Raw genomic sequence first — 19,711 nt, 5'->3', positions numbered from 1 at the left:
TGCTATGTTTCAGGAACAGAACTTCATTATTTTTCATCAATTATCACTGACGTTAACATATTTGTGAAGTTTGTCTGATATGAAGAGATTATTTAATGTCCACTCTGCTGATATTCCACCTCTCAAAGCATGTTATGGGTATTATCAAAAGTAGCTGAAGCTAATGGTATTATACTATAGAAAGGATAGTGTGTGAACAACACTTGTGGCTGGAAGAATTGCACAAGTATCTTCACCAGAAAGAGAAATGTTCCTTTACTAATAAAAAGATGTTGATGTATTTATGATTTGTATGTGGAAGACCACCCGTACTTTAAGCTTGTCATTGTTGATCAATGATAATTGAACGAATGCAAAAAGAAAAAAAAATCTAGCCGTTATTAGTAATATTACTATTGGAAGCAGTCTACATTAAATCTAGTACTAGGAGCAAAATGTGCTTTCCAACATACAAATTTCCTTACACGACTCTTAAATTGTTCGGGCATATAACAAAGATTTTTCCTCAAATTTCGTTTTCTGATTCCTCGCTTGGATTGATTTGGTTATTAGGATGCCCATTCCTTCAACTTTCCCGTCAAAGTTTACAAGGAAGGGAGCTTAATAATTAACTGGCTCATGCTTCTGCCATAAAATATGGCGGAGGACAAAATCTATATCTTCATATTGATTCCTCTTATAAGTTATTCGAATTTAGTTTACAATTTTTTTAAGCCATATGCTGTGAGCACCTCAGAACAAATAATAAATGTCTCATCAATTTTTTGCCAATTAGTTAACGAAATTTTCGTTCGTTTTCTTTCATTACGGTGAAAAAGAAAAGAAAAAAGTGAGCAGAGGAGTAACGTCACAGGGATATAACCAACTGATCATGGACTCTAAAAAAGGGTAATACCAATTTGCCGACCTCATCTACTAGCTAAAATTTACTTGTTATTTGTCCCAAGTTCACTGTACAGTAAATAAAGGTAAAACAGAAGTGTATGTCTTTCGTAGTGTTTAATTTCGGTATATTCATCAAGCTCTTTCATCACCGCAATTCTAAGTGACGTAAGTAGTGGAGTTGAAGATTATGAAGCAAGTTGAGGTTATCAAAATTTCGGGTTAAATTCTAGGCAATAACTCCGCATGGACCGCAAGGAGCGGTCTCGCCAATGCAAAAACCACTTGGGAATGGGTCATCAAATGTATTTTGTCGTGTTTAGTACTATCCCCTGGGGGTTAATTACAGCTGATCCCCAAAAAATAACGGCGAATTCTTAATAAGTAACCCAAATACTATGGGAAACTGTAATTTCCAAAGAAATGCCCAACGCGGAGATATTACCTAGATCTACCAAACTTCGGAGCCATTGTGGCCAGAATGGGTTGCCCAAAAACCGTCGACTTCAATAGATCAGAAAAAACGCAGTTATAACTGATAATCTGTGGGCTATGCCTGAGGGTTCAACTTATTTGCTGATACTTGGAATTTTATGCATGATCCTTCATCCGTGTAATAGTAATTAAACTATAGCTACCTTGACAATACACTTAGACATATCCTCAGTTATTCTGAGAGGAAAAGCTTAAGGAGTACTGGTCTGAAGTTTACTAGTAAGCCCTAGGGTAGATCTGTGGGTTTAGAAATTGCATTAATTGTAAAATTTTTGCCAAATAAGACTTATCTTTTCAGATAATCTATTCTGTGCTTTAGCCCAGGTCTATATATGCTAAATCAGTTGCTTATGTTTGGTGCTCCCACCCATGTTTTACTTTCTTAGCCCTTCAATAAAGTATGAGGGGACATCAATGATAATCTGGGTAATTGGGAATTACAAAACGAAAATCTAAGGAGCGGGAAAAAATCCAACATACAAGTTCGTAAGTATCAGAAACCAAAAGAAAATATGCTATATTCAAAGTGTGATGTAGCAATGGTGGTAACTAAGTATGAACACCATTACCTAAATTAAAAGGATCCATCGTAACTTAGCTAAGGGCAAGCATGAATTAATAGAAATGCATCCTAACAAGACATCTTACCAGATCATGGTGCTTCATAAACCATAGGGTACTTACTATACTTGAGACTGGTTCCTTTTATAAATATAATAAATTTATATTTACAATTTTACAGTTGTCCTGCTAGCGTAGCCTTGGCTTATGACAAATTTGAAATTTCTTTTATATGTGGGTGAGTAACAAATTTTATACATCCAGAAGTCTAGAAATAATGAGAATCACAGTGAAAAACCAGGGTTTATTTTCTGTTAAGTAATGCGATAACTAAGGAAATACATGGAGATATCTTAACCTAACCTAGGTCATTAACAAGAATATGTTTACCTAACATGACCAACAATATTGTATCCTACCTGGCCAGGACCCTCCTACTCAACCTCACCTCAGGCACCGAGAACCATGAATAAACAATATTTTCTACTGTATTATTACACAGGCTGTCCATAATTATAGTGTTTTTCTGAAGGCTTATGTAGCTATCTTAATGATTGCACTAAATTTTCTTCCATATGATATTTCTGAATGTAGTTTCCTTAATATCTGTAAGATGCATAAATTATACCTCTTGTTTTACATATGGTGCCATATTGTAAGTGCACAAAAGATTTGTGTGCTATTCCTCCAGGTTGCTGCAAACTTAAAAGCAAATCAATGATATATTCCCAAGGGGAACATACTAGCCTAACCCAACTTGAAGGTACCATACCCTGAGGTGGCTGGGGGCTTCACATTACCTTTTCCACCCATGCTACTTGTGCAACTATTCTGCACTAATACTACTACGTTCATATGTTTTTCAAGTTAGTGTCATTTGAAAAGCTACGTTCTTGTAATATCTCCATTGTATCAATTATGTAAGTGACAAATGGGTTATCATATATTTTTGTACTTTTAACTATTCATACAATTTTAAATTCTATAAGTTAGGTTTTTTGCTTAGAATATTGCTTCATAGTAACAAAGTTAACAATAATGTTCATAAAAATCATTCAAGTTTTGTATTTTAGCCACGATAGCATAATTAGCCCTCATTTTTAAAATCATTTAATAGAGTTTACTATGTCCTAGTGAATATTTACAAGTTATTGGTAATTGAAATCAGCATTTATTTGTCACTGTTAGGTATCATTTTTAGTTTATAAAATATTTTGACTTAAATTTTAGCAAGAAATAATTTAACACACTACCCTCTCCAACACCCCATACATATAGACTATCTTTACATACATTTGAACAATGGCAACTATAGTAACAGTTATGTTATATAATTTTATGACACAAGGGGAAATGTATCCATGTAGTATTTACCTCAGCCATATGGTGCTTCAGGTAAAGTTAGGCTTAGAGGTTCAAAGGAATGAAGTAATTTGGACCAGTAGGACCTGGCATCCCAATTTGAATAAGATTTCCCACTAGGTTATGTAAGGTTGTGAGTGTTAAGGGTCCTCCCACATTCCCCGTCCCAGTTAGGTATAACCTGGCTTTCTAGTCAGTCAGGGTTGGATGTGCCTTGAGGATAACCAATCCACACTTCATTGCTTCTCTTTCCCATTCAAAAACTCAAACAAGGCTCCCATAACTTTGGTTTGTAGAGGCAGCGAGGTGAATGATATACAGTGACTGTCACTTAACTTGCTGCCTCTACAAACTCTTTATCCATTCTTAGAACTAATTTAAGTCATTAACAATAGCGAGCGGAAAATAAGATTTAAACTGAGAACAAGAAGGCCATATTGCTGGGAGAAAGTCTGTTTTCTCACTCATGAAAAAAAAACTATTTCCACATAAAGCATATGAAGCATCAATTATAGCAACACCACACTGTACCTTGTGGGTTAATGCTCAGTCATTGGTAGTCCACATGGTCGCCATGTGCCATCAGCCTTTGGTACCATGTGGAGTGGAGAGGCCCACAGGTTGGAGGCTTTTTGGCATATTCCTACCCGTTCCATCTCCTAAAGCGTTGGCGTGCTTGTCTAAGACCAAACATCTGAACCAGGCGTGAACTGAGGGACCCTTGTTGACTGTGTGGTGCTAGGTGTGGTGCTTTGTGGGTTTGGTCGGATTGTGCTCTAGGTCGTTCTTGAATACTTCAGGTGTGGGCTACAGGGGTGGGTCGTGTGATCAATGCTGTCTTGCTATGTCAACCAGCATTTTATGGTGTTTTAGGAAGAATGCGCAATAACAGTGCAAATGCTATGGGGGGCTTCCAGTTATACTTCTTTTCACCGAACGACAAATTCATGATCCGTTTCCCGTATGTTTTTAGCATGACCCCACTGGCAGTTGAGATCTGCAGAGTGCTGGGGGTGGGACTGAAGCATTAGTGTAGGTTGGCTGGCATGAACGATTTGCATGCATCGGTGTCAATGAGGAACTCTGTGGTTGATCTCATGTCAGTGATGAAGAAACATATGGAGCCTTTCTGTCCGTACCTGAAATAAAGACTGCGATAAGCAGAATTGTTACCTCCTGAGAGGCAACCCGTCTGCCTGGCAATTGACTGTTTATTGTCTTGTTGGAGCAGTGGCCTGCTTGCCTGTTATTTAACATGTTGAAGCTGCTTTTACATTTTCAGCCTTCACTCCTGAACCTCTAGTGGTAGAAGCATTATGACCTTAGAAAGTTCTCCTCTTTTAAAGTTAGTTTAATGGTTTCAATCCTGCCACAGGCTATTACCTTTCAGTCGGACGTCAGCCAGGTAACCCCAATTGCCTACCATGACATCACTCGTGTAAGTAACCATCCAGTAGACAGTCTCTCTATTCACCCCTTGACAGGGAGTGAATGCTGGCTCAGAGATTACAAGGCCAACACGCTACCAATTGTACTAGCTAGACAGCTTTTGGGCTTGTACTTCGGCTTGTTCTCCTGCTTGAAGCTTCAGAAGTGGTGCATTGGGAAGTGGTCTCTCTCTCATTCTCCATCTCTTGAGTCACCCTGAAGCTGTGGCTGTGGGGCAGCTGCTGCTACAGGTGGTTGTGTGGGCTCCATTGACTTGTAGGCCAGGTGGCCAGCATCGACCATTTTCAGGAACTCCTGAAGAGGTATGGTCGGTGCATTGGGGATGGCCACAACTATTTGGCGCGGTAATTTTGTGAGGAGGACCTCTTTCACAAAGTTCAACATAGTCCCTGGGTGGCCATACATGTCAGGGATCATCACTAGCCGTAACAGCTACTTGTAGAAGCTGCTGGTCTCCTGTTGCTGCCCCTACATTGTCTAGGAACTTCCTAGCTCTGAGGGTGGGCGATATTAGGTGACAGTGGTCTGTTGGTTGTAGAGTCATTCTGCAATTTGCTCAAAGACTACATCTGGCTGGAACTTGAGGACGGCATCAGCTCAGCTGGATCCGGACAGGATCTTCTTAGACCTGAAGATAGCCTCCGCTTTGAAGAACCAAGTGTCTAGGTTGTGGGTTATGAAAGGTAGTAGGCAGATGCTTGCCTTTGCAGCATTGTTGCTGGATAGGTTGGTGTTGGCAGTGTCATTCATCTTCAGGGTTGCCTGTGTAGAGTCAGTGAGGTGAGTGATATACAGCAACTAGGTATATACTGCAAACAAGGACATGCAACTGGGAGAAAGTGTGTTGTCTCACACATGAAAGAATTAATTATTTCATTGTATATTCCAAGGAAAACAATGATACATATGGCTTGAAAGCTGAAATGTTTACATTTTTACACAGTTGCATTTTTATGTATAAGCGACTGTCTAACAAGAATACAAAACATTTCTACAGCTCGTCCCTGGTCTGTGTTTCTGGCAACCACTTGACAGAAGCCGGCCCTCGTGGTCAGGCTTTCTTTGACAGTTCTGATGGTGTCTGCCTGGAGGGCCTGTGTTGGCGGGAGGTTGGGGACGATGGGATGGCCTGCAAGTTGAAGAAGCATTTCCAATAAACAGAACATCAAAATTCTTGAAAAGTTTCAGGAAACTCCTATTTCATTGTCTCAAATAAGTTATAATTACAATTTTATTATGTATCTTGCTTTATTGTTCACCTCTTTGTGCCTTACCCAAAACCAACTCTGTCCTTACAACAATGGTTACCCTCTGTATTGTAAGGACAACGCTTTTCCCTGTTTTTTTTTTATTCAATCATTGAGTCGCATTGTTCCTTTTACCATTCTATAGAGCGTTCCGCGGCCTTTCTGCTGATGTATAACACATGTAATTTCATTATTTGTACGCCTTATTATCTTTAAATGTATGTTTGTAAGAAAACACGCATCTACTGTCTCGGTCATTTCTGTTCTCGGTGCGAGTCGGTACTACTTATCCGTTCACACCTGTCTATGTCAACCCAGTTCGTCTGTAAATAAATCATCAGTACCCAGCTACCTGTCTTAATCCCAGGTCCTCACAACTGGTTACCTCCTGGAGTTGGTGACACAGCGGTTTAGGCCTAGCCTTTAACGGACGAATTACGACCGCTCACCTTCAGAGAACCTTTAGCGGACTCAATACGGCGCCACAGTTTAGGTCTGAAAACTCCATTGCGAGGACAACACCAACACCATTACGGACTAATCATGGCACAGCTTCCCAGTGTGTTTTGGCGTTTTTTCGAGGACGGGTAGCTGGGTGCTGGTCAGCCAACACACAATTCAGGCGGTGGTCCAGAAACATCCATCAGACGTCGTGGCCTCCTTTGCCTCACCCGGGGGAAACCAGATATCTTCTTGACCCGCCGAACCTGCAGGTCTCCTCGATTCTTTCCCCAGTACCATTGCCGCACCTGTGAGTCCCCAGGCAACCTCCCGATGGCTTTGCTGCACCCAGGGTCCTGCTTTACCCACCCGACTTCGCTGCTCGGACACCCTAACATCGCTGCCTATGGGCCGCCTCACACCCTCGACGCGGCCGTCGCTCCTGGGGCTCGCTCGGCCCGCCTGACGTCGCTGCCACACCTGTGGACCTGCTCACCCTCCCGACACAGTCACCTGTAGTCCTCCTTGGCCCACCAACACCACTGCCACACCTGTGGGCCTCCCCTGCCTGCCGACGCCGCTACCTATGGGTTTCCTCGACCTGCTGACGCCGCTGCTCACCTGTGGTTCCGCTCTGCTTGTGGGACGCTGCTGCTGTGCTGGGGACTTCCTCGACCCAACCTACACAGTCGCCGCACCTGGGGGTCCCCACGGCCCGTCCCAGACCGCCGCCACCCCACAATGCAGCTTTCCGTAGTCTTGGACGCCCCTGCCGACAGTAGAACCCCCCAGGCAACCACCAGGGGAGGCATCCTGCCAGCCAGCAACACCGAAGGACTCCACACTCAATGACGCCCCACAACAAGTGTCACGAGGACACGGGGTCGCCCCCTGCCTCCAAGATATTTCATCCAATAATTATTCCATAATCATTGTCTTGTGTGGGGGGGGAGTATTTGTAAGGACAACGCCTTTCTCTATTTTTTTATTGTATCCAATCATCATGTTGCGTTGCTCCTTTTACCATTATATAGAGCATTCCACGGCCTTTCCACCGATGTATAACACATGTAATTTCATTATTTGTACGCCTTATTATCTTTAAATGTATGTTTGTAAGAAAACTCAAATCTACTGTCTCAGTGTCATTTCTGCTCTCGGTGCGAGTCTGTCTTACTTATCCGCCCGCACCTGTCTATGTCAACCCAGTTTGTCTGTAAATAAATCATTAGTACCCAGCTACCTGTCTCAATCCCTGGTCCTCCCAGTATATTGAGATGTAAATAATAATGCAAGATAATTGTATCGCAGGAGCAAACATCATGCGAAAGTCTAATAAATCGTTTATAGCCTTATGCTGACTTCTCTTCAGTAACAAACCAGAAATACACTGTTCATATAAGCACTGAAATCACATCATTATTATAGGCATACCAGACGCCCACCTCTGAAATAACTTAATCCATTTAAGTTCAAAACAAAGGGTGTTTACTGAAGGGGGGCAAAACTTAGATTTAATCCATGGTTTTTAAAGTAGGGAAAGTTATGAGTGCCAGCTTTTGACCATTGATTATGACACATGTCTAGATTCTAGAACTTGGGAATCAAAGAGATTAAGTTGGACTGTGACTGGCAAATTGAAATTGAGTTGGGGTAAGCAGAGGAGAAAACATTTCCCACCAGCACCCATTTTCATCAGTAACATGCTTTCTTGGGAGCGCCACATGTTTCATTGTGCACCTCTCATTAGTCACATCGTTTGTGACAAAAACCACATATCCTGGGTTTCAGTACCAAAATGTGACGTAACTCGGTTTAATCACATGTCCAGAAATCAAATTATTGACCTAAGCAGTGCTATAGAGCAAATTAGACTTAATATACAAAATTTGGTTTGTATGTAGTAACTTGCAAGTCTGAACAAATTCATGGCCATTTGATCAGTTTATGGAAACTTTAAATAAATCATGAAATGAACTTGAGTCAGTATTCTTTCAGTTCCATTACATTGCAATGTGCAGTACTGAAAATGTGTTTACTTGTGTGTCGATAGCAATACAGCAGTATAATTGATCAATGTAACTGCAATGAGGCATATGTCACATTGCTTACACATTAATTCAAATATCTTTAGATTAGGAAAGTCATGTTATTTGAGCATCAAGGTACATAAACATCAAAAGTCATATATATGGTTTTCAAATTATGGCCGATAGTTTTCTGTAAGTAAACTGTGTTCTGCTATGCTCTTTAACAAAGAAGCTAAATGACGTAGTTCTTGAACACCATAGATATTTGGAAGTATATAATATTAATTAATCATATGTAATTTTGCAGGTCATTCTGCATACGATAATGAACCAAGAAGATTGGAAGCTGAGATAAAATCACCAGCAAGGACTGGCTTTTCGGTCAGATGGTAAGATTATCTATCCACAGGATTTTTTTTTTAATAATTAGTAACCTTTTAATATTTTACTGCTAAGTATTGCCTAAAACTTAGCTCACATTGCCATAATATAGAAAAAACGATAGTTTAAAAGCTTCCTATAATTTAGCATAATCATATAAAGTACAGAGCTAAGATGGCTTAACAAATAAAGAAAATTTAAACTATCCCAAAGTAATAAATATCACATGGTTTTATATAAGTCACATATCCAGTAATTACAGCAATTAGTTTCTCCATGTACAGCAGCCAAAATTCAAATATCGTGGGTAGCACTTAGATACACTGCAGTCCCCTAACAGCAATGTGAAGGCCTGTCCACACGACTGGGCCTGATCGGCAGACCTCCCCTCTAACGGGCACACTTGACAGGCAAACCGTCAAATTGCCCGATGGGTCTTGTAGAGAAATCACCATGGTGGTGCCCGATGACTTGAGCTTCGACCCTGGCAAACGTACGTTAACCATATACGTACATTCTTTTAGCGAGCCATTCTTTGCACCATATTCTCTTCTTTGTCTTCTTTTTCATCACACACAAAGCAATTATTATGCTACACAATATCATCTTTGCGGTAGGCACCATGTTTATTGTACCGCACTGAACACACTATTGGCATCGTCGGGCACGCCCACCTCTCCATTGCCACACCCGTGTGAACAACATTCAGTGAACAACATTCACGGGTAAGCCCGCCAGAGTTTGCCCGTCAACCCTGGAGGCCGATTAGGCCCGCTCGTGTGGACAGGCCTTTAGGAACAACTTCGCTAACCACCACATCCTGTTGTCTGCTGTACTCGGATGTACCATCGATTGCTGCTCATGGCAGATTGTTCTTATTCTCTGGTTTTATCACAGAATTTCGGTAGTTTTAAACAACCATCGGAATGTTTATTTCATATCCTTCAAGGAGAAATATTTTAGCATGGGTCCTGTCTTCTTTTATTACCTTAATTCAGATTCATCAACAAGCCTGCTACTTGAAAGTCGCCGGTAATAGTTTTGTCTTTAAAGCCCACTATATCCGCATGAACCAAAACCACAATACAACATGCTAACTTTTCACACATTTCATAGTAAATGTTGCCGATAAAATAAATAATAAAACAAAACCACGCCTCAAAAAATCCCGCGTCTTATGGTGGTCTCCATTTTAACAACTTTTAAGTAAAACCAAGCACACATTAAGTGGATATCTTAGCATTTGCTTAACTATGCAATCATTCTAAACAAGATGGTATTAATCAATTATATTTAACCATTATATAAAAAATATGCCAAATTCCGAAAAATTTTAATATTTGAGAAAATGTCATTAGGAAAAAATTTTATCAATTAAGGTTGTCAACAAATACATCTATGAAATATATTTGGCAAAAAAATAGGAAAATTAACGTTAAAGTTATAAGACGCCCAGGAAGTACGTACAATAAATCAAAATGGGAAATTATAGTATGACCCAAATGAAATATCGAATATAATAGGGAAACACTTTGAAATCATAAGTGTCTACTCCAAATTAAACGAACATTTTCAAACACAAGGATAAGATAATAGACTCAATTGTGAAACTATGGAAGATATAGAATTAAACATTTGATATGGATGATTTAAATAATGCTGCAAATTCGTGTCATCCATCAACCCCAGCCATGATCAATATGATTGGAAATTATACAAAGACTATCCCCCATTGCCAAGTCATATTTACTAAAATTCTATAACAGCCAATAAATAAACCTGGGTAAGATTCAAGTAATTTATCCAATTATAGACCAATATCTTTGACAAGCTGTTTATGTAAAATATTAGAAAAAATGGACAATACACGACTAATTTGTCATAAAAAATTCAATACTGACACCAACGCAATCGGGATCAATAGCTGGTTGATCAACCCTTGACCCAGCAACCCGTTTAGAAGATCATATCAAAAAGGATTTAATAAAAAGAATTGTGGAAATATTTTTGTTTATATAGAAAAAAGCATATGATGCAACATGGAGAGAGAATATCAATGTTATAAAAGCAACTGTATTACCTATAATTATTGTTGTCCAATATATTCATCCGCCTCAGAAACATTAAAAACACTATGTGCATTACGTCATTTAGGAATACGATTGTGTACGGGAGCAATTCGAGCATCCCCAATAAACTCCTTTAACAGAATCAGGGAGGTCCAAGGAAGAAGAAGAAGAGGGAGACCAAGAAAGAGAGGGAAGGGCTGTGTGAGAGGAGACTTACATGAGAAGGGATTTGATGAGGCAGAAGCGCAGGACAGAAATAGATGGAAACGGCTCATCCGAAACGGCGACCCCATATAAAAATGGGAACCAGCTGGGAAGAAAAAGAACAGAATTAGGTATATTACCCCTAAAACATCACCGCAACTCGGTAACTATGCGTAGGGGCCTTTCCCTTTAAGCAAGAACATCCCTCGCTGCTACCTGCTTTCAGAATTACAGTTTTGAAAACCGTAATGCTAGCTCTTTCCCAGAAAGAACCAATTATTTAATGAATTCACATAATACAACACTAATTCTCCATCCAACAATAGAACTCCAACTACCCTGGACTGAAACGAATAAGCAGAAGGAAAGGAGTTCATAAGATCTCTATTGAGAGCAGTAAACGCCCAAACGTCAGATTGACTCACAAATCAAGAAACTAAGGTGATGGTTCTTAATTCTGTTATTTTGGATTTGTGACTATCTGTTGACATCTGTGGAGTTTTGAATGCTTGGGACATTCTGTTGGTAACATCTTGTTTTACTGTATATAAATGTGGCTATATCTCAATACGTACTGCCGTTTTAAGTTCATGAAGTTATATCAGTTGTCTCGTTTTGGAATTGTGTGGCTATCTTAGGATGTAAAAGTATTGTGCATATTAGTTGCTGTTTATTGATATCTATCGCTTTGGATCCCTGTAATTCTAATTGTGGTGTTATTTACATGGTCTTGGTGCCTCCAGGTCCTTTGATTTTGTAGGCTTTCAAATACAAGTCAGTAACTTTTCTGTGGATGTGGGTTGAGTAGGAGAGTAGCTGACATAAAAAGTCTTTGTACTTCGAACTGTACCTCATTTTTTTTTATGAATATTGCATGTTAAAATCAAAAGTTTAACACAAAGACGTATGAATCCAACCCTTAATCATGGACATGAGTGGTTTAATGCACAAGGATGTGGTATGGTTGTGCCTTTTTAGCTTGATTAATAATTCATTACCAACTGTTATACTATCAAATGTATTTTCCCATATCTGTAAAGGAAATTATATTTTTCAGCACATACCCAGGATTAATTTCTATTAAAACTGATTCTTTGTATTTCCAGATTGTGTGAACTTGAAAAATTAGAACATACTACGAAAGTACTGGTTCCAAGTCCCTGTTTCACTTACCTTTCTACCGTGGATTTAAGAATATTCTCAAGTGCGTGTTCCTTCGTGTTACATTGGATTCCAGATTGTTGAATAGTTAATTTTAATGTATATTTATTTAAGATTTACGATTTTAAAACTGTGCAATACTTTAAAGAAAGGTTTTGTTTTTATAGATGTAATTTTAACCTTTTCCTCTTTGGTAAAATATATTGGTTCCAATGCAGCAATGTCAGTGTTAACAATTTTCTCTGATACTTAAGATTTTCTGCAGTTGCTTCAGTATATCTTAACAAATATTGATTGAATTGAAACCTTTTCTTTTAAACTGAAAAGCGTAAAACGTATCCTGCGTCAATTCCCCTTATTCAGCTGCTCATGCTTGTTATGTTTTCTCCATGCATCCAAAACAAAATTTTCTAATTCCATTATACTCATTCCATCCAAGCTACATAGGTGAGGAACTAGTCTTAGAAGTAAAAATAAAAATGGAACTCATAGATGTATTGATGTACTGGACGATAAGATAAATATTATACAGTGGGTTGTCTTAAGTGGTGACTGGCAATTTGTTGTTGCCTTAAGTGAAGGCTATTATTTGATTTCAAAATATAGTCTACCAAATGGGGATTTTCTTGGTGCATCATCATACAGGGTGAAAAGAAACACTACTGTAGAGTACACGTATTCAGGAAGATACCATACGATTTTCAAGACGAAAATGAGGAATTGTTTGGCTGTCACTTGCTGAAGGATGCTCGAGCACTACCTGAGGAGATGAGGCATTTAGTGACTGAGGTACGTATCTAACTGAACGATGCAGGATGCGCTACCCAAGATGAAGTAATGAGATGCCAAGAAGTATTTTTCAGTAATAGCATAGTTGTCATACATTGGGGTCAAGATTTTAGCCAAAAGCAATAGACCTGTGGGTGATCAGCATTTCTGATGGCTTAAAAATTACGAAATTAATGTTCTCTCCAGTGGCTGTTTCCTTGTTTCAGGAATAGGACTTCCTAGTAATATTTACGACGATTTTCAGTTATATGGTAGAGGGAGAGAGCAAACCTTAGACTGCCAGTGCTTTCGGGGTGTTTTTATTGATAGGCCAGTGTGATTGGTGTTTTTAGTAGTTGAATCCCAAAATTATCAGGAAAATTACTCAGGATCATACGTTATTAAACTGTCGGGAGACATTTCCAAATTCTGCCCATGTTAACTATTCATTCAGGTGAGCTATGACCTAACATCCTGTATGGAAAACTATTGTTTTCCATACAAGATCCCAACTAGTATCATGCTACATTTGGAGTTGACACAGTTAGGCTTCAGGAAGAGCGTATGTCCAACACATATTTAGAAGCTTTTATGCTACACCAGTAAATTTTAGAGTTTTTAAAGATATAGGTATATGTTCTCTAGAAAAGGAAATCGTTGAATGTTTTTATTGGAAGGAGATCTTGGCCTTCATGCTAGAACTTTCTTAGGTGTTGTTCACTGAAAGAATTGTATGATGAGTCATACAGCCTCCAGCTATGAGCCTTTGCAAGTATATATTTGATGCTGCTGAATTGATCTTTTCACTCAAGACAGAGAACCATAGTATTGATGTTCTGTACAATAATAGGAATACTATTACTTTTATCACTTTGATTCTGTCATATTGGATATAACTATTTCTTGTCACAACTTGATACTGCATTTCTCTCTCTCTCTCTCTCTCTCTCTCTCTCTCTCTCTCTCTCTCTCTCTCTCTCTCTCTCTCTCTCTCTCTCTCTCTCTCTCTCTCTCTCTCTCTCTCAGCCAAATCTTTCAAATTTATTTATTACAAAGTCTTTTTTCTTCAATTCTACAGCATAAAGCCTAATGAATCAGCCTGTAAATTGTAATTCTTCTTGAGAACAATACATTACGTGTAGTTGCACTTGTAAAACTTTGAAAAAAAAGAATTTTCGAACTTTGTTTAAAGTAACCCAACTTTATTATTTTCATGTGTTAGTTTGATTATTCTCTTATACGAGGGTTATTTTTTGCCATTTTGTGGAAGGATATTTCTATGAAGATGTTTAATATCCACAGATCATAAAAATGCGAAATTCTATTCTTAGGATTTATTGGAATATTGTGTATTCATATACAGTATCTGAGCGAACTAATACCTGCCGGGTTTTGTAAGAATACTCAAGGAATAACAAAAATGGATATTGATAATATTGCCAAAATGAAGACTTGGGACATACACTGGTTAAGAGAGTCCTTACAGGATGAAAAGTAAAGAAGCCCTAAGACCATCAGCAATAACAAGCAAGCTGCTAATGATATCTGGAGAGAGAGTGATGGGCTGACCAACATGCATGAAACTAGAAACGAGGTTGGAGGAGAAGGTTGACCATTAAACACTTTAAGGATGTACCAGTGTGAAAATATAGGAATGAAATTAACTTGACCACCATGGCACACCACACACAAATGGCGGTGATGAAGGAATGGTTGCCATCATTTGTTGAAATCGACCTATGTCAGTTGGTTTTAGGCCAGAGACCTGTGCAGCAGAAGTAACCTTTATAATGAGAACTATTGTTGAAATATCATGGGAGGAGGTGTAGATGAACCCCTTTTCATGGCCTCTGAGACTACAGCTGACCATAGTGCCATGGCCATTGTGATCACCAGAGTGCCATGGCCTTTAAGACTACAATTACCAGAGTGCCTTGGCCTTTGAGATTACAGATGACCAAAGTGCAAAAGAAGCCTAAGTAACAGATATAATGAAATTGCAAGGTTTGTTTTGAAAATCCATTACTGGTTCAAATATTAGTGTCACAAGAAGTTTTGGATTGTAAGGTTTAAATAGTGTAAGAATGTTAATGGCCAACTTTTTGTCAGAACATTAAGGAGGGGAGAGAGAAGCATCATCAGGTTATGATGATAGGGTTAAAAGAGAGAAACTTTTCTGTTACATTTGGAGATACACAGAACTTGAAAAAGACATTGCAGAGCATAGAATTAGAAAAGGGCATTGAGGAGCAGCAAGAGGATAGAGAAGTAAAAGGAAGTTGTTAACCTTCTCCAGTAAATATGATCATCCCATTATTAAATAAATGTGTATATGGTCTCTGCTATAGTACTCAACAGTGAAATGTATTTTTAAATGATTGCAGATAGGCCATAGACATTTACCTTTAATATAAAAAAGGGATCACACAAATTATATGAGGTTTTAATTAAAGAAAAATTTGTTTACTGCTGGTTCACCCTGTAATATTTTATCTTTCAGGTATGCCAAAAGAGTAGAGATCATAAGTGTTCTCGCAACACACACTGCATGGCAGCAGACGGGATTAAGTATCGGCTATAGCTAAGGAAATGTCAAACATATCAAAGCAAAACTTTCCTTAGATCCCTTATGCTGCTAGTTGTTTATTCTGGTACGTACTGTAATGCTATTCTGGTGATTAAAGTGTAAGTTACTAATGGGAAGCCAATGAAAGTTTTCTGCTAACCGACTATTTTCTCACCAGTTATTTTTGTTGACATTGCCCGAAGCCCACTTAGCACCCTAATATCATGATTTGCCTGTAAAAGTTGAAAAGTACATTAACCTAAAAATACTATAGAACTTTACTTCGTCCAAATGATTGACGAGATGCTGGTTTTTATCCTTGCAAATTTACCTGGGAATGCATTGTTCATGTGGTATTTCCTCCGTAATTATTACTCGAGTTGTATAATTAGTAGCATTATTTCCCTCGATTATATTTTTCCCCATTGTAGATTGCAGTGAGAGCTTGGAGGATTCGGCTCCGTCCGAGGACGTCGCCGGAGTCGCATATTTCGTGTAATATTGCCTGACAGGACCACTATGATATTGACCAAGCCATGTTAGACATCTCATTGCAAATCTGTTCGTTCAGCTTTTTTAAGGGGGAATGTTATGTTGCAGACGTTTGCACTGTTGAGAATCGAGCCCCGGTGATTTACTACTACAAACGTTTGTGGTAAATATAAATCACCAGGTGCTTGACTTAATTCTCATATACAGTGCAAACTTCATCTGCAACATATTAAGGGGGAATGTTAAGGCTGAACGAACAGATTTTCAATGAGATGCCCAAGATGGTGTGATCATAGCATGTGGTCAATATGATAAAAACTGCGGTAGGCAATGGCCGAAAGTTTATAAAGTTTTTTCACCAAACATTGCTTAAAGAAAAAACAGAGCTCATCGTGCAAGGATTTTATTCAAGAAAAATTAGAACCATACAATTGAGTATTATTAGTATTATTCACATTATATCACTACGCTATTTTCTGAGCTGCTTCTCAAAGTCTTAATTTCTTAAATTTTTCTTGGGAAGTCGACTGTATAACTGCGTTTCTTACATCACTGAGCTTCTTCTCTTCCTTTCTTGATAAGTCTGCTGTATCATTGCCCCACTTAAGTGTCTGAGCTGCTTCTCTTTCTTGATAAGGCTGTTGCATTACTTCTCTTTTTCTTGCTTCATCAACTTAATTTCCTCACTGCTCAGCCCTTTTTTGATTCATCATCTCGGTTGCATCACTGTTCTTTTTCTTGATTCATCGTTGCATCGCTGCTCTTCCCTTTCTTGATACTGCAAGTTATCGTCGTGTCGCTGCTCTTCCCTTTCTTGATACTGCAATTTATCGTCGTATCGCTGCTCTTCCCTTTCTTGATACTGCAAGTTATCTCTTGCGTGCGTCACGTCAAATAGTTCTGACAGGATACACAGCAGTTCTCCCAAATCAGTTTCTATAGCCGGTCTAAACCTTCATTCCAGTAATTTTATGTAGCACAACTCTCGCTGCTTAAAGGAATCCAGCCATGACTTCCCTGTTGTGAGTCGATACAGTTAACAAGATGCTTTCGGTCACGAGTCTTCGGACACAGCCATTTGCAACTAAACGCCCTGCAAACGCCAAGATAAATTTCCTCATTTCTGACAACTGGCAAATAAATATTTTAAAAAATTAAAATTCCAAAGTGTTTCATCCAGTTTATACTATATAAGGATACAAATATACTAAAGGAAATTATTGCCTCCAATTCTGTTCCAAAACCGATAGATATCATCTGAACGTAACATATTGGCAGTGGTCAACAAAAGAGTCTTCGTCGTTCTGTCCTGAAAACATCGCAATTTATTCTAAAGAGCACATAAAATACAAAATCTAGTACAAAATTAAATAAAAACTATACAAAACTTTTCTCCACTGTAGTCCACCAGAGTTATATAACAAAAACAAACTATCTTATTAAAATACTTAAACAAAACTAACAAACAAGACCTCCAAAGGTACAAAAAATATATACGCACCTCACAGATGCCGAAGAAACTAGCAGGTGCATAACGAAAGGCCACAGTAAAATTCACCAAAAATTATTAATGTCGAGTAGGAATGACATTTAAGGATTTGAGGGAAAGGCAGGCAAGGAAGTGCAACCAACTAACTGATATTAAATTAACATGAAATTAATTCGGCATTTCAGAAGATGGGAGACCAGTCAACGCAAAAGAAAAAAAAATGAACCTAGAAATGATAAACTAAAATGAAGACCAAAAAATAGGAAAGTAACGTGATCACCCAAGAAAGCCGAAAAATTCGCACTTCCAGATTATAAAAACTGGAGGGCACGTAAAATGCTAATATTAAAAAATAAAAACAGGAAGTTGGAAAAAAATGGATTATGGACAATAAGGTCCCGAAGTGAAAAAAAAAAATTCCAAGAACATTATATATAGAAATTAGAAATTGGTAAGAGTAAAGACAATTATATTACTATGCAGTTATGAAATTATAATCACCTATAATAAGATATTGCTCTTCAATAGACAAGCAACCGTTAAACACTTAATGCAACCACACTCACTTAAGATTCAATTTCCCCCAAAAAAATTCAGGTAAATAAAATTATCAACTTCCGAGAAAATCAAAACACATTGAAAATTAAAACCTTCGTCGAGTCAAGTCTGTTGAATTTCAATGAAATTTCAACCAAAATGCTTAAATCAATCACTACAGCAAAGTTCCAGGAAATCATTCCAGTCAGCCAACCCATAAGGTTAACTAGTTGTGTACATCTACAACTTGACTAATTAAACATTAGCCTTCATCTTTCACGGTAATCTGGTCAACTTGATTAACAGGCAACTTGTTGAAGACAGCTCAATGGGGAAATGATTGCAGGCAAAATTGGTAATAATTTGTCTAATCCGGTGAAAAAACATTGTAAACATCCCTGAATGGAGTGAAAACTGATACAGAATTTAAACGATTCTTCATGAGTATTAGTCGTCATACATTAATGAACGGACATTCAGTGCTACCTTATCCCTCTTGCACGATCGAAATCTCACCTAAAAAATACATATTCGTTGAACTTACAAGCAAGAGTGAAGGCATGAAATTAAAAAAAAAAAAAAAAAAAAAAAAAGTGTGTTACACTCCTCTAATTTGAACCAAGTTTTTTTTTTATTATTTATTAATCAGGGTTTACCAACTATTTATATTTCCATTTCTTGTTTTTATCTTTATAATAAACTAAAATTTGATTACCTGAACATTCAAATCGTCGTCGATATGAACGTTGTTAAATCTTGATGCAGCCTTTGGAGTCGTTAATTCAAACGAAATCTCAGGTCTCGAAAGCTTGAACAAGAATTAACGATACGGAAATATTTTAATTTTTTTCTTCAGCGTTAGATGTAACCCGGTCACGCCAGTCCTTTTCAGTTGGCAGTCCCAGGAAGGACATACGTCACGGCGCCCTGAAATTAATATACTTTTGAGAGCATGGACGCTTTTAAAAACATAATAGTATAGTGCTTCACTGCATTGATTAAAAAGCATTATGTTACAGACCTGTAAGCCCCGAGCCTCAAACCAAGTACGAACTAGCCATCACTGAATAGATGTGGATCGGTCATCGAAAATATTTCGTTAACTATATTTTATATGTCAAAGGTGTTAAAGACAAGAAGGCGTACTATGACAACTAGAACAACTTTCGTGTACCTGAAATCTGCCAGAATTGCACCAGTAAATGTTCAAGTTCCTCAAAATTGACTTGGGTCATTCATCAAAAATGATTTGTTAATAAATTACCACTCGAAAATAATAAGAGATAAAAAAAAATACGAAATACTCAAAGTTCAAGCATCGATTCGGTGAATCTGAAGCAAAATGAAGTAACACTCGCAGCAAGGGGAAAAAAACCATCTTGAATTAGTACATTCCCTGGAAGACAACGATGTCGCCCAGATGTTTGGTATCCTAGGCACTGGCTACCAATCCCCCTATCCTTCGGATACCTCGAATCCTAAAAAAATAAGAGGAAAACTATCAATCAAGGAGACCAAATTAATAGATGTGGCAAGATAAATATATGAATGTTTTCATTAAGCTAATAGCACAGTTA

At 38.2% G+C, this 19,711-nt stretch overlaps 2 long non-coding RNA genes across 2 annotated transcripts in view; one reads left to right on the top strand and one right to left on the bottom strand.

The window, feature by feature from the left end:
- The first annotated feature begins 919 nt into the window (after positions 1 to 919).
- LOC135211746 (uncharacterized) lies at positions 920 to 12,499 on the top strand. The gene is made up of 3 exons (XR_010313744.1): positions 920 to 1,050; positions 8,775 to 8,856; positions 12,228 to 12,499. It is a non-coding gene; the product is annotated as an uncharacterized LOC135211746 (long non-coding RNA).
- A 6,356-nt stretch (positions 12,500 to 18,855) lies between these two features.
- The window catches only part of LOC135211745 (uncharacterized), a 1,317-nt gene continuing 461 nt past the window's right edge, over positions 18,856 to 19,711 (bottom strand). Inside the window, exons 2-3 of the long non-coding RNA XR_010313743.1 lie at positions 19,156 to 19,612; positions 18,856 to 19,075 (exon numbers count right to left, since the gene is read on the bottom strand). This is a non-coding gene — a long non-coding RNA (uncharacterized LOC135211745). The remainder of the gene's footprint in view (positions 19,076 to 19,155; positions 19,613 to 19,711) is intronic.

The sequence above is a fragment of the Macrobrachium nipponense genome, chromosome 4 (genome assembly GCF_015104395.2).
Source record: "Macrobrachium nipponense isolate FS-2020 chromosome 4, ASM1510439v2, whole genome shotgun sequence".
NCBI lineage: Eukaryota > Metazoa > Arthropoda > Malacostraca > Decapoda > Palaemonidae > Macrobrachium > Macrobrachium nipponense.
This window is presented reverse-complemented; position numbering and strand designations above follow the sequence as displayed.